Raw genomic sequence first — 12,063 nt, 5'->3', positions numbered from 1 at the left:
CTGGAGAGATGGAGATATGCTCTAGAGAGGAATGAAGGTCAGTAGGAACAAGACAGAATACATGTGTGTAAATGAGAGGGAGGTCAGTGGAATGGTGAGGATGCTGAGAGTAGAGTTGGCAAAGGTGGAGGAGTTTAAATACTTGAGATCAACAGTACAGAATAATGGGGAGTGTGGAAGAGAGGTGAAGAAGAGAGTGCAGGCAGGGTGGAATGGGTGGAGAAGAGTGTCAGGAGTAATCTGAGACAGACGGATATCAGCAATAGTGAAAGGGAAGGTCTACAGGACAGTAGTGAGACCAGCTATGTTATATGCTTTGGAGACGGTGGCACTGACCAGAAAGCAGGAGACAGAGCTGGAGGTGGCAGAGTTAAAGATGCTAAGATTTGCATTGGGTGTGACGAGGATGGATAGGATTAGAAATGAGGACATTAGAGGGTCAGCTCAAGTTGGACGGTTGGGAGACAAAGTCAGAGAGGCGAGATTGCGTTGGTTTGGACATGTGCAGAGGAGAGATGCTGAGTATAATGGGAGAAGGATGCTAAGGATAGAGCTGCCAGGGAAGAGGAGAAGAGGAAGGCCTAAGTGAAGGTTTATGGATGTGGTGAGAGAGGACATGCAGGTGATGGGTGTAACAGAGCAAGATGCAGAGGACAGAAAGATATGGAAGAAGATGATCTGCTGTGGCAACCCCTAATGGGAGCAGCCGAAAGAAGAAGATTAATTATTCATTTGATGCCTTTATCTAAGGTGACTTAGTACTAGGGTGTTGTACCGTGTTGGCCATTATGGACGTAGTGAGAAGTTAAGCAAAATGACACCTTTTATTGACTGACTAGACAGATTACAATATGTAAGCTTTTGAGGCAACTCAGGTCCCTTCTTCATCTTGCCTGAATTTGGGCCCTGAGTTGCCTCAAAAGCTTACATATTGTAATCTTTCTAGTCAGCCAATAAAAGGTGCCATTTTGCTTAACTTCTAAGGTGACTTAGAAACATCTGAGATACAATTGGTTGCATTTCTTTTGCTTTGCTAATTAGAAGTGAAGTGACTTGCTCATGGTCATATACTGGTGTTAGTAGTGGGATCTGAACACGCAACGTCAGGATTTAAAGCCCAAAGTCTTAGCCACTATGCCTGCCTTTTTGGACCTAGCAGGAGTGCAGTAATACGAGGTGAGACACAAAAATAACCAGATAGGTAAAAAAATATATATTTTTGGATGAATTACACCATTCTAAACATTATCACTTTCTATATACTCCCCATTCCGATCTCTACACTGCTCCATACATATCTTCCATGGATTGAAACAGTGCCGGAAGTCTTCTTGTTTGAGACTCTTCAGCAGGCTTGCCATTTTTGTCTTCACTTCATCCACTGAAGAAAAATGTCATCCCTTCTGATCACTTTTGATTTTCGGGAACAAGTAAAAATCACAGGGAGCTAAATCGGGTGAATAGGGAGGATGATCGAGGACAGGAATGTTTTTGTCAGTCAAAAACTGCTTTACGGAAAAAGAGAAAATTCACGAGAAATTTGATATTGATTCGCTGTTTGGTTTTTTTCACCCGACATTATCGCTGCAACTTGTGTAGCGATTGTTGTGCAAATACTGACTGGGCTATTCACAGGATATACCTAGTCGGTCGGCGGTTTGAAAAGGCGTGTAGGAGGGGATATAGTTCTGTGATTCATGTCCGGACGACCTCCAGACAGTTTTCCAGGAAAGCCCCAAGTCCAGTCCGGTTATTTTTGTGTTTCACCTGGTATAAATCAGAGCAACTAATAGTATTATTCAGAAGCAAGGACCTCAGCTTTGTTATTATGGCAATGTGTTTTAATACTACTGTCCACATTTCATTATATATTGCTGAGCACACAATGCAAATTCTTTCAAACTGCAAAATAAATATCAAGACACTACTTGTCAAATCTGAGGCCATTACATGACTTTGCTGTGATCTCAGGTGAAACTTAAGTGGAGACCTTTGTGCGAATGGTTCACCGACAAATGCGCGATAGACAAAATCGCGTCGACAAATGTGCGCCGACAAAAACACACAAATGCGCGATAATTAGTAGTATAAAAGCATAAAAAGTTCTACTTAAATATGGTTTGTAAAACTTAATTTAGATGTCAATATTATGAGATATGAGAAATAAAACATTTTGCTATATATTACATGATACCTGGCTACATATTAGTGGGTCAGCACAGTCAATAGGCTTTCCACAGCTTGTTGATGCAGAGATTTTGATTTTCGCGATTTTGTCGGCGCGCATTTGTCGAAAATCAGTTTGCGGTTTTGTCGTTGCGCATTTGTCGGCGCGCTTTTGTCTATCGCGCATTTTTGGGTCACAGAATACCGTGGTAAAGTATTCAAGAGAAAAATCTGAGAAGCAGGAGACCAAAGACAAAGACTTTATTTTAATTCTTTCTGATCTCATTGGAGTCGAGAAGAAACCAAAACGATATGAAGGAGATCTCTTTCTTGATTTAGGAGTCCTGCACCACTGTGGTATGTGGGCTCTGTACAAATGTATTATCAATGCTATTGGGTTTGGGTTAGCAATGAGATGACAGATTGGTTTGAGGAAACAATCAGTGCAAAACGGGGCTTCTTCTCTCACTGGACCTTTCAACATCACCAGAGAAGCACTCTATGAACTAGAGGATCGAGGAATGTGCATCAACGACAGGAAAATCAAAAATGTGCACGTTTGCTGAAGACATTGCTCTCCTCCTCAAGTTGCTTGAGTGGGCCCAGTTGTTTCTGACCAAGACCGACAGCATTAGTTGAAGTATGGACAGGAAATCAGCGATATGAAGACTGAGTGGATGCTGATTAACCCAAAAGCAGAGAGAGATGAAACAACTGAGAAAGGTCTGTAACTAAGGAACAAACGTAAGCATGTTGGATCGATGTACGCAACAGGCAGCGGCAGCATGAAGGACGTATCAACACAAACAGCTGTAGCACTAAAAATTATGAGAGATGTGGATGGCCTCTGGAAGAACAAGAGTATCAAAATAAAGACAAAGATGCAGCCGTTCAGTTAAGTTATCCCTAAGGAAGAGTCTCAGTGAGCAGCTATTGGAGAAGATCGAGAGCAAAGAGACCAGGAAGCAGCTAACCCAGACAGAGACAATAGCGTAGTACTCAGAATGTACAACAACAGAATTGCAGATGTCATTCATCATGGCCGTGTTGAAGGAGTTAACATTGGATGACATCTGAAAGAAGTGTGGCTCCTGTCAGCGCTGACAAGATACAATAATAATAGCCTCTCTGCTATTTTGAGGACTGCGTACAACAGAGATCAATTGCACCCGCTTTCAATCCATGCGAGAGCCTACGTCCATGAAAGTGTGATGACCACCTCAGACACAGATATGGCACAAGATTGTGACCAGGATAGATATAAAGATCTGTCCTAAAGTATTTTGTTGGCAAACACGGAAATGATTTTACTGTGGCTGAAAGCCAAAGCTTGTTTGGTTTAGCTCCATTCCTTGTATGCTCTAATTTGTCAAACTGTCCTGAAAGCGCCTGATGACTGGAATGAAGACTTTGTTTGCATAATTCACAATAATAAGTAAAAAAAAACAAAAACGAAGATGGAACACATTCATGGGCGTTGACATTTTTGTAAACATTATTATGTTGAATAATCTTTCAAAGCATTCAGAGGTTTAATTGTTTCTTTCATTTCAGACAGACATTCGGAAGACAATAGGATGGCACTAGTTGATGATGATCTGTTTTAAAGATCGTTTTGACTCATTTTATACTTCTTTTTTACTTATTCTTTAATATGATTGCCTAAACTTGTCTTTCTTTTCGTGTAACTTTCTCTTTGACATCTTCTAAAGCACTTTGAGCTCCATTATTTGTGCTATAGAAATAAATGTTGCTGTTGTTGTTGTTGTAGGCACTAAACATGTTTATAAAATTAATATCTTACTTAAAAAGTAAGTACATTATGTTCCGTGAGGCTCGGTGTCTGCTGTGTGACAAAATTTGGGCAACATAACTTAAATGGGCAGCATTTAAACAGATAACATGTTTTGTATTTGTTTAATCTACATGTAATTGGTTTGCATGTTTTTTCTTCCTATTCAGTCTATCTAGGCTGCCGCAAAACAACTGCTAATCTTTGACTCATTTTAATAAAAGAAATGGACAACAAAATCAGGGACGTGCGGTCAGGGGAGGCAAGTGAGACACAGCCTCAGCTGTCATCATGAAAAGTAAAAAAACGAAGAATGATAAGATAAAATAAATGTGCCCACTGGTCTGTGCTACAAATTGGTTTTCTGTATGATTCCATTAATTTTGATCATTTTTATAGTCAAAATCTCTGACTTTGTGCATTTCCTGTTCAAATACAGGGAAGAAACGCGCAGTGCGGCAGCGACGAGCTTCACCTCCCCTCGGACTGTGCTCTCCCTTACTCACTGAGTTGATGCGTGCGATTGTTGCGTGCCTGTCGCTGTCTCTCTGTATGCCGCCAATATAATGTTTGCAGACACGTTTATTATACACCCTGACTTTCCACAGTCTGGCTAATATCTTTAATAAATGTGTGTGGCATATTTAGTCTTGCTGATCGGAACATAAAACTGCAGTAAAAAGGCACAAGGTGAGGCAGACAGGACCGTGCCGCACCGAAGGGGGCGCATGTGAGCACAACAGGTGCTCGTTGCTGCTGTTCTTCTACTCAGAGGCTCTTGGCACCAATAAGTTAGCGATATCAGAAAGTCAAGTGCACTGCAGCGGCCCATTTATTTGTATTTGTGTGAATTTCCCCTTGGGATTAATAAACGTCCAGAAAAGAGCGACTAGGCTGATTCCAGAGCTACAGGGGATGACTTATGAGGGAAGATTAAAAGAGCTGAGCCTTTACAGTTTAAGTGAAAGAAGATTAAGAGGAGACATGAGGACAGGACAGCGGATCAAGACATTCAATCTAAAATGAGTTCATCAAGAACACGGGGACACAGTTGGAAACTTGTTAAGGGGAAATTTCACACAAACATTAGGAAGATTTTCTGTTATACGAAGAATGATAGACACTTGGAATAAGAGACCAAGTAGCATGGTAGACAGTTGGACTTTAGGGACTCTCAAAATGGGACTTGATGTTATTTGGGAAGAATTAAGAGGACAGGACTGGCAAACTTTTTTGGGCTGAATTGCCTGTTCTATCTATCTATCTATCTATCTATCTATCTATCTATCTATCTATCTATCTATCTATCTATCTATTTTTGTTCCGCCTGACTGCCAAAGAAAAAGGAAAACAAGGAGGACTTTTACAAGAAAGTGACAGAGATTGTCGTGGAGAAGGATAGGCACATTGACTTCATTTACAAATAAAGTTAAGACCATAAACGGTTTTCAATTTTAGAAAAAATAGGATCAGACTGAGAATAAAACAAGCCCATATTTAAAAAATAAATTTTGACCTTAAATAAAATATTCTTTTGTTTTTCTTGTTATCCTTTTGTTGAGCAGTCTGTATTAAAATTGATTAAAGCATCAGAATTAAAAGCTTTTAAAAAGAACTAAATATTTCAAAATTGAAATCCGTTTTTTTTTTGTACATCACTCAATACTTTAATTTGTTTTGTATGAGTATAAATTATGGAATTGCAACAGAAAATTTAGAACACATGGAGGGTGCGGAGCAAATGTGCTCTCTCCGCTCTCTCTCGCCGCTATAAATGTAATGTTCTTTCTTAGCCAAACATGCACCTTACCTATGTGTGTGTAAAGAAGGCTGATGAGATATGAAACATAACCAGTAGTCAATTGAATTGTGAATAAGCCATGAACCTCACTGTACGAAATGATAGGTCGTTTATAATCCATGATTTTAATGTGGTGAGCTTCAGATCTCCAGAACACTTGCTCCTAGCTTTAATCATTTATAATATTTTCTTATTTCCATTTCCTGAATGAGTTGTGCATATAAAAACAGTTATTATGGTTCCTGAGGTTGCTGAATGAATTATTAAAGTTTATTTTTTTTATTTTAAATTGCTATCTAGTGGCTTTAAATTATTTGCATCTTTTTTGCGGATGAAGTTGCTAAGCATTGGTAGGTAATTGCCATAATACACATGTCAGTTGCGACGGTAAGAAGCATCACCCCAGACATGCTGTTTGTTTTTCTTGTTCTTTTTGGCTACAGACCACTTAGAAGTGAACATTAATTACGATTTGAGGTTTTATTTTGTGATATGGCAAAAATAAAAAAAATTTTAAAATTGCCCAGCCTTCTCTTGTAATGAACTCGGTTAGGAGCAAGGTTAAGAGTCAGTGCATTTACGTGTGCCTCAATAACCCAGTTATTCACAGAAATCCGATTTCTAAAATGACGTGTAAACCCTTATTCTGGTTAGAGAAACTGGGTTATTGGACTCTGAGAAAACCTGATTAGCAGAGATAGATTTCTCCACAAGTAATCTGATTATGTGGCCATGTAAACCCTTAATCGGTTTACAATTAAGGATTCTGTATTCTGCACATGTCCATTGCAGTACATCAGCTTGCTCATGTATTTGCTTCACACACACTTTCAGCAGCCATGGGTAAATTCATCCACCCAATAAATTTCCAGTGACAAATCATTCGCTGATCACATTATTTCTTCACCTGGCTGAAATAATTTGTCTCACTACTTCAGAAATCGATACATTTATGTTGATGATCTTGAATGTACAGTGGTAAACTTAGCAACCCGATCTTGAGAGCACAAGTCTAACATGTTACAAGTAACCTAACACAATGCTTAACTTATTGAAGTTAACATACCTGCGTTATTATTATTGCAACAGCACAGGGTGTAAGGCAAGACCCACAGAAAAATTTACTTCTCAAAGGCTGATATTACTTTTCAAAGGTTGATATTTACGTAGTCAGTGACACACTAACTTGACGAACGTGTCACCTTTTTCCTGTTGAAGTCTGTGGATCTAATTAACAACTTTTCCACCTCCTCTGAAGTGAGGAATTCTTATGACGTTTTTAGCTTCAGGCTCTTTTTAATGCCCTACGGAAAATTTTACTTCTCAAAGATTGATCTTTAATGGCTTTCAAAACTTAAAAGAGATTATCATTTTGGTTTTATTGTTTCTCACAGAGGTTTCTCCTAAAATTTCTTTGGGAAGCTAGCCTTACATAAAAAGGTGACATGAGATACAACTGAGGTAAAAAGGACTCATTCATCTCCATTTTCAGCTTTCATCCACACTAGACCAGTGTTTTTAATCCCTGAAAACTGAGACTTTTGAAAATGCTCACCAGAGCCACATATTTCCGAAAAAGCTGGCTAAACTTTGCAATGTGGATGGATGAAGATGGAAAATTTTGAAAACACAAACTCTCGTCATGTTCTAAATGGTTCATGCTTATATGATAAAAGGTCTATAGCGACGCATGATTTGAATTAATAATCACGGACTCCAGAGCGTACAGGCTCCAAGCAGGTGCAGGTGCACATGTAAGCATTCACACAGTATTCTGAGGTTGATTGGAGTGCTTTGCTTGGTTAGGTTTTTAGACATTTATTTTCTGGTCACTATTCATTCTTTCTTCTGATGGTTGGACACATGAGCTTTGCGAATAACAAAGGTTAAGAGTCAGTGCATTTACATGTGCCTCAATAACCTGGTTATTCATAGAAACCTGATTTCTAAAATGACATTAGCCCTTATTCTGTATATTATCGTAGCATTTCCCTCTACTTACCCTTTACCTGTTTTCTTCAAGGGTAAGTGTACTCGTCAAGTTCGTTACCAGGTTGGTCTACTGTTGCACTTTAAGATTAACACACGCATACATAGCTATATATATATATATACAGTATATATATATATATATATATATATATATATATATATATACGTCTCGAGAGAGACGTGAAGAGAGCAAACCAAATGAACAACTTCTTTAACAGGTTTGACCACCCTAACCCACTCTCACTCTCAGCTCGGAGCACTGCACCCTCCACACATCCTTCTGCTGATACCAGTATAGGAGAGACATCCCCACCCATAATTACAACAGCACAAGTGAGCAGAGAGCTGAGGAGACTTTGTGCCAGCAAAGCAGTGGGTCCAGATGGAGTATCACCACGACTGCTGAAGGTCTGTGCATCGGAGCGGGGGGGTTCCCTATAGCGCATCTTCAACCTCAGCCTGGAACAGGGGAGAGTCCCGAGGCTTTGGAAAACATCTTGCATCACCCCAGTTCCAAAGGTATCACGTCCTAGTGAGCTGAATGACTTTCGGGCTGTTGCTCTGACATCACGTGTCCTGCGGTGGGTTGGCACCCTGCCCGGGATTGGTTCCTGCCTTGTGCCCTGTGTTGGCTGGGATTGGCTCCAGCAGACCCCCGTGACCCTGTGTTCAGATTCAGCGGGTTGGAAAATGGATGGATGCTCTGACATCACATGTGATGAAGACCATGGAGAGGCTGCTGCTTCACCACCTTAGGCCACAGGTTCACCACGCCCTTGACCCTCTGAAGTTTGCATATCAGGAGAAGGTGGGAGCGGAGGATGCCATCATCTATATGCTACACCGATCCCTCTCTCACTTGGACAGAGGCAGTGGTGCTGTAAGAATTATGTTTCTAGACTTCTCTAGTGCCTTCAACACAATCCAACCTCTGCTCCTTAGAGACAAGCTGACAGAGATGGGATTAGATTCATACCTAGTGGCATGGATCGTGGACTATCTTACAGACAGACCTCAGTATGTGCGTCTTGGGAACTGCACGTTTGACATTGTGGTCAGCAACACAGGAGCGCCACAAGGGACTGTACTTTCTCCGGTCCTGTTCAGCCTATATACATCGGACTTCCAATACAACTCGGAGTCCTGCCACGTGCAAAAGTTCGCTGATGACACTGCTATCGTGAGCTGCATCAGGAATGGGCTGGAGGAGGAGTATAGGGACCTAATCAATGACTTTGTTAAATGGTGCGACTCAAACCACCTACAACTGAACACCAGCAAAACCAAGGAGCTGGTAGTGGATTTTAGGAGGCCCAGACCCCTCATAGACCCAGTGATCATCAAAGGTGACTGTGTGCAGATGGTGCAGAACTATAAATATCTGGGAGTGCAGCTGGATGATAAATTAGACTGGACTGCCAATACTGATGCTCTGTGCAAGAAAGGACAGAGCCAGTTATACTTCCTTAGAAGGCTGGCGTCCTTCAACATCTGCAATAAGATGCTGCAGATATTCTATCAGACAGTTGTGGCGAGCGCCCTCTTCTACGCGGTGGTGTGCTGGGGAGGCAGCATTAAGAGGAAAGACGCCTCACGCCTGGACAAACTGGTGAGGAAGGCAGGCTCTATTGTTGGCATGGAGCTGGACAGTTTAACATCTGTGGCAGAGCGATGGGCGCTCAGCAGGCTCCTGTCAATCATGGAGAATCAACTGCAGCCGCTAAATAGTATCATCTCCAGACAGAAGAGCAGCTTCAGCGACAGACTGCTGTCACTGTCCTGCTACACTGACAGACTGAGGAGATCGTTCCTCCCCCAAACTATGCGACTCTTCAATTCCACCCAGAGGGGGTAAACGTTAACATTTAACATTATACAAAGTTATTGTCTGTTTTTCACCTGCATTATTATTATTATCAATCTTTAATTTAATATTATTTATTGTATCATTATGCTGCTGCTGGAGAATGTGAATTTCCCATTGGGATTAATAAAGTATCTATCTATCTATCTATCTATCTATCTATCTATCTATCTATCTATCTATCTATCTATCTATCTATCTATCTATCTATCTATCTATCTATCTATCTATCTATCTATCTATCTATCTATCTATATGCATACACACAGAAACTCAACAGTGTCCTATGAATGACACACACATAGCTGGTTAACCTCTGGCACTTTAAACCACACAAGTGCCTTAGGAATGACACAACTTGTCACTATCTCAGCACTTCAAGAGACTTACTTATTATCGGCATGAACAACATACAATGTTTTAATGATATCTCAAACCTAAGTATTACTTTTGGTCTCCAAGAATACATTAAACATACAAAGGCTCAGCATCCTTGACTATTTATCAGCCAGTAATGCCTTACTTTATGTACTGCTCCCTACTATGGGGTGGAGCTCTCACTCTCAGCCTTATAAACCTTGCAGCACAGAGTGTATGGCAAACCTCCGGCTGCTCCAGGTGCTCAAAGAAATCTAACTTATTACTTCAATCACTCTAGACATTAAGACAAAGCATAGAAAGTTAAAAGCAGCACGGTATTTATTACAGGAATAATAATACCACTGGAACAAAGAATAATAGAAAATAGGACTGATAGTGAAGTCTGGATATATATAGTCTTTAGAAAAAGCTTATGAAAAAGTAAAGATGACAAGGATGAATGTCGCAGGCGGCTTGTGATCTTAGCACTCGTAGTTGTTTGTGATGCTTTTCTGACAACCAGATGGAAACGGCCGCACATTGCCATTGCTCTTTTCTCTTCTAACGTATTTGTTCCTTCTTCTTCCTCCCTCCTTCTTTACTTTATCACTCCTCAAATGAGTCATATTTATTCTAAAATTCTACCGGGGGTTTTTGCAAGATGTGATTGTTAGATATTCTGATTGGCTGACTGTCAATATGATGAATGAATTCACTGTCTGTTTTCCCAAACAATAAAACTTTTTTTGATGTTCTCTGAGGTGTCGCTATCTCTTCCTTTCCCAGGCTGTAAAAAAATTACATGTCTATGCTTTCTCATGTTATAAAGTAATTGATAGCCTGAGCCACCAGCATTTCTCCCTTCCCTATAATGGAAATATAAACCAAAATGTCTAGATTTTGTACCCCACAACATTCTGGTTAGAGAAATTGGGTTATTGGCCTCTGAGAAAACCTGGTCTATGGCGAACTATGATTTTAATGAATAATCGTGGGCCCCAGAGAGTGCGAGCTCCAAACAGGTGCAGGTGCACATTTAAGCGTTCATGCAGAACCCTGAGATTGATTGGGGTGCTTTGTTGATGGCACATTCATGTGCAAATATAAGCAGGTCAGTCAAGTGCTTCATTGATACCTCAGAGCAGGTGGAGGACAACACCTGCACCCAACTGGCTCTATACGGGGAGCCTGCACGACAAAAAGAGAGAAAGGGGAGTCGACCCAGACCATCAGAGGTTATTATGTGACCCTTCTCTGATTGGATTCTTCTCATCAAAATGTGTTATTCCCTGATTGGTTGCCCATCACGGAAGAAAACCATATTTTAACATGGCAGACATGGAGAAGTTTCTTTCCATGATGCTTGTTGTGTTGTTTACCTGTATCCATCTGAATTGAATTTTGTGCATACAAAAAAGGCAAAGAATTTACAGGTCACTACAGTTTTGCTGTAAACCCCATGGGCAAGGTGGCACTGTGGCGCAGTGGTAGCGCTGCTGCCTCACTGTAAGGAGACCTGGGTTCACTTCCCAGGTCCTCCATGTGTGAAGTTTGCATGTTCTCCCCGTGGGTTTCCTCCCACAGTCCAAAGATGTGCAGGTTAGGTGTATTGGCGATCCTAAATTGTCCCTAGTGTGTGTGTGTGTGTCCCACGGTGGGCTGGCGCCCTGCACTTGGTTTGTTCCTGCCCTGTGTTGGCTGGGATTGGCTCCAGCAGACCCCCGTGACCCTGTGTTAGAATATAGCGGGTTGGAAGATGACTGACTGACTGACCCCATGGGCAATGATTTTTCCACCAAAGTACGCATGCCAGGTTGTAGGCAAACTGTTACCTCATATGAGTTTTCAGTCATTTTAGTATGGACAGGACTACTTTCATAACGATATGAAAATGTTAGTGTTCTGGTTTAAAAACACTATATTTAAATGAAAACATAGTAGCATGGAGGTAGCCTTAGCTCTAGATGTAAAAAATTAGCACATAGTTCTGTACATTTAAGGTGCTCTTGTGATTCTGGCACCACAAAATATTGAAATGGATTATGGCTTCAAACAGACTCAAAAAAACATGCCAGAATCTTCACTGGA

The sequence above is a fragment of the Erpetoichthys calabaricus genome, chromosome 10 (genome assembly GCF_900747795.2).
Source record: "Erpetoichthys calabaricus chromosome 10, fErpCal1.3, whole genome shotgun sequence".
NCBI classification, from domain to species: domain Eukaryota; kingdom Metazoa; phylum Chordata; class Cladistia; order Polypteriformes; family Polypteridae; genus Erpetoichthys; species Erpetoichthys calabaricus.
Note: the sequence above shows the minus strand (reverse complement) of the source record.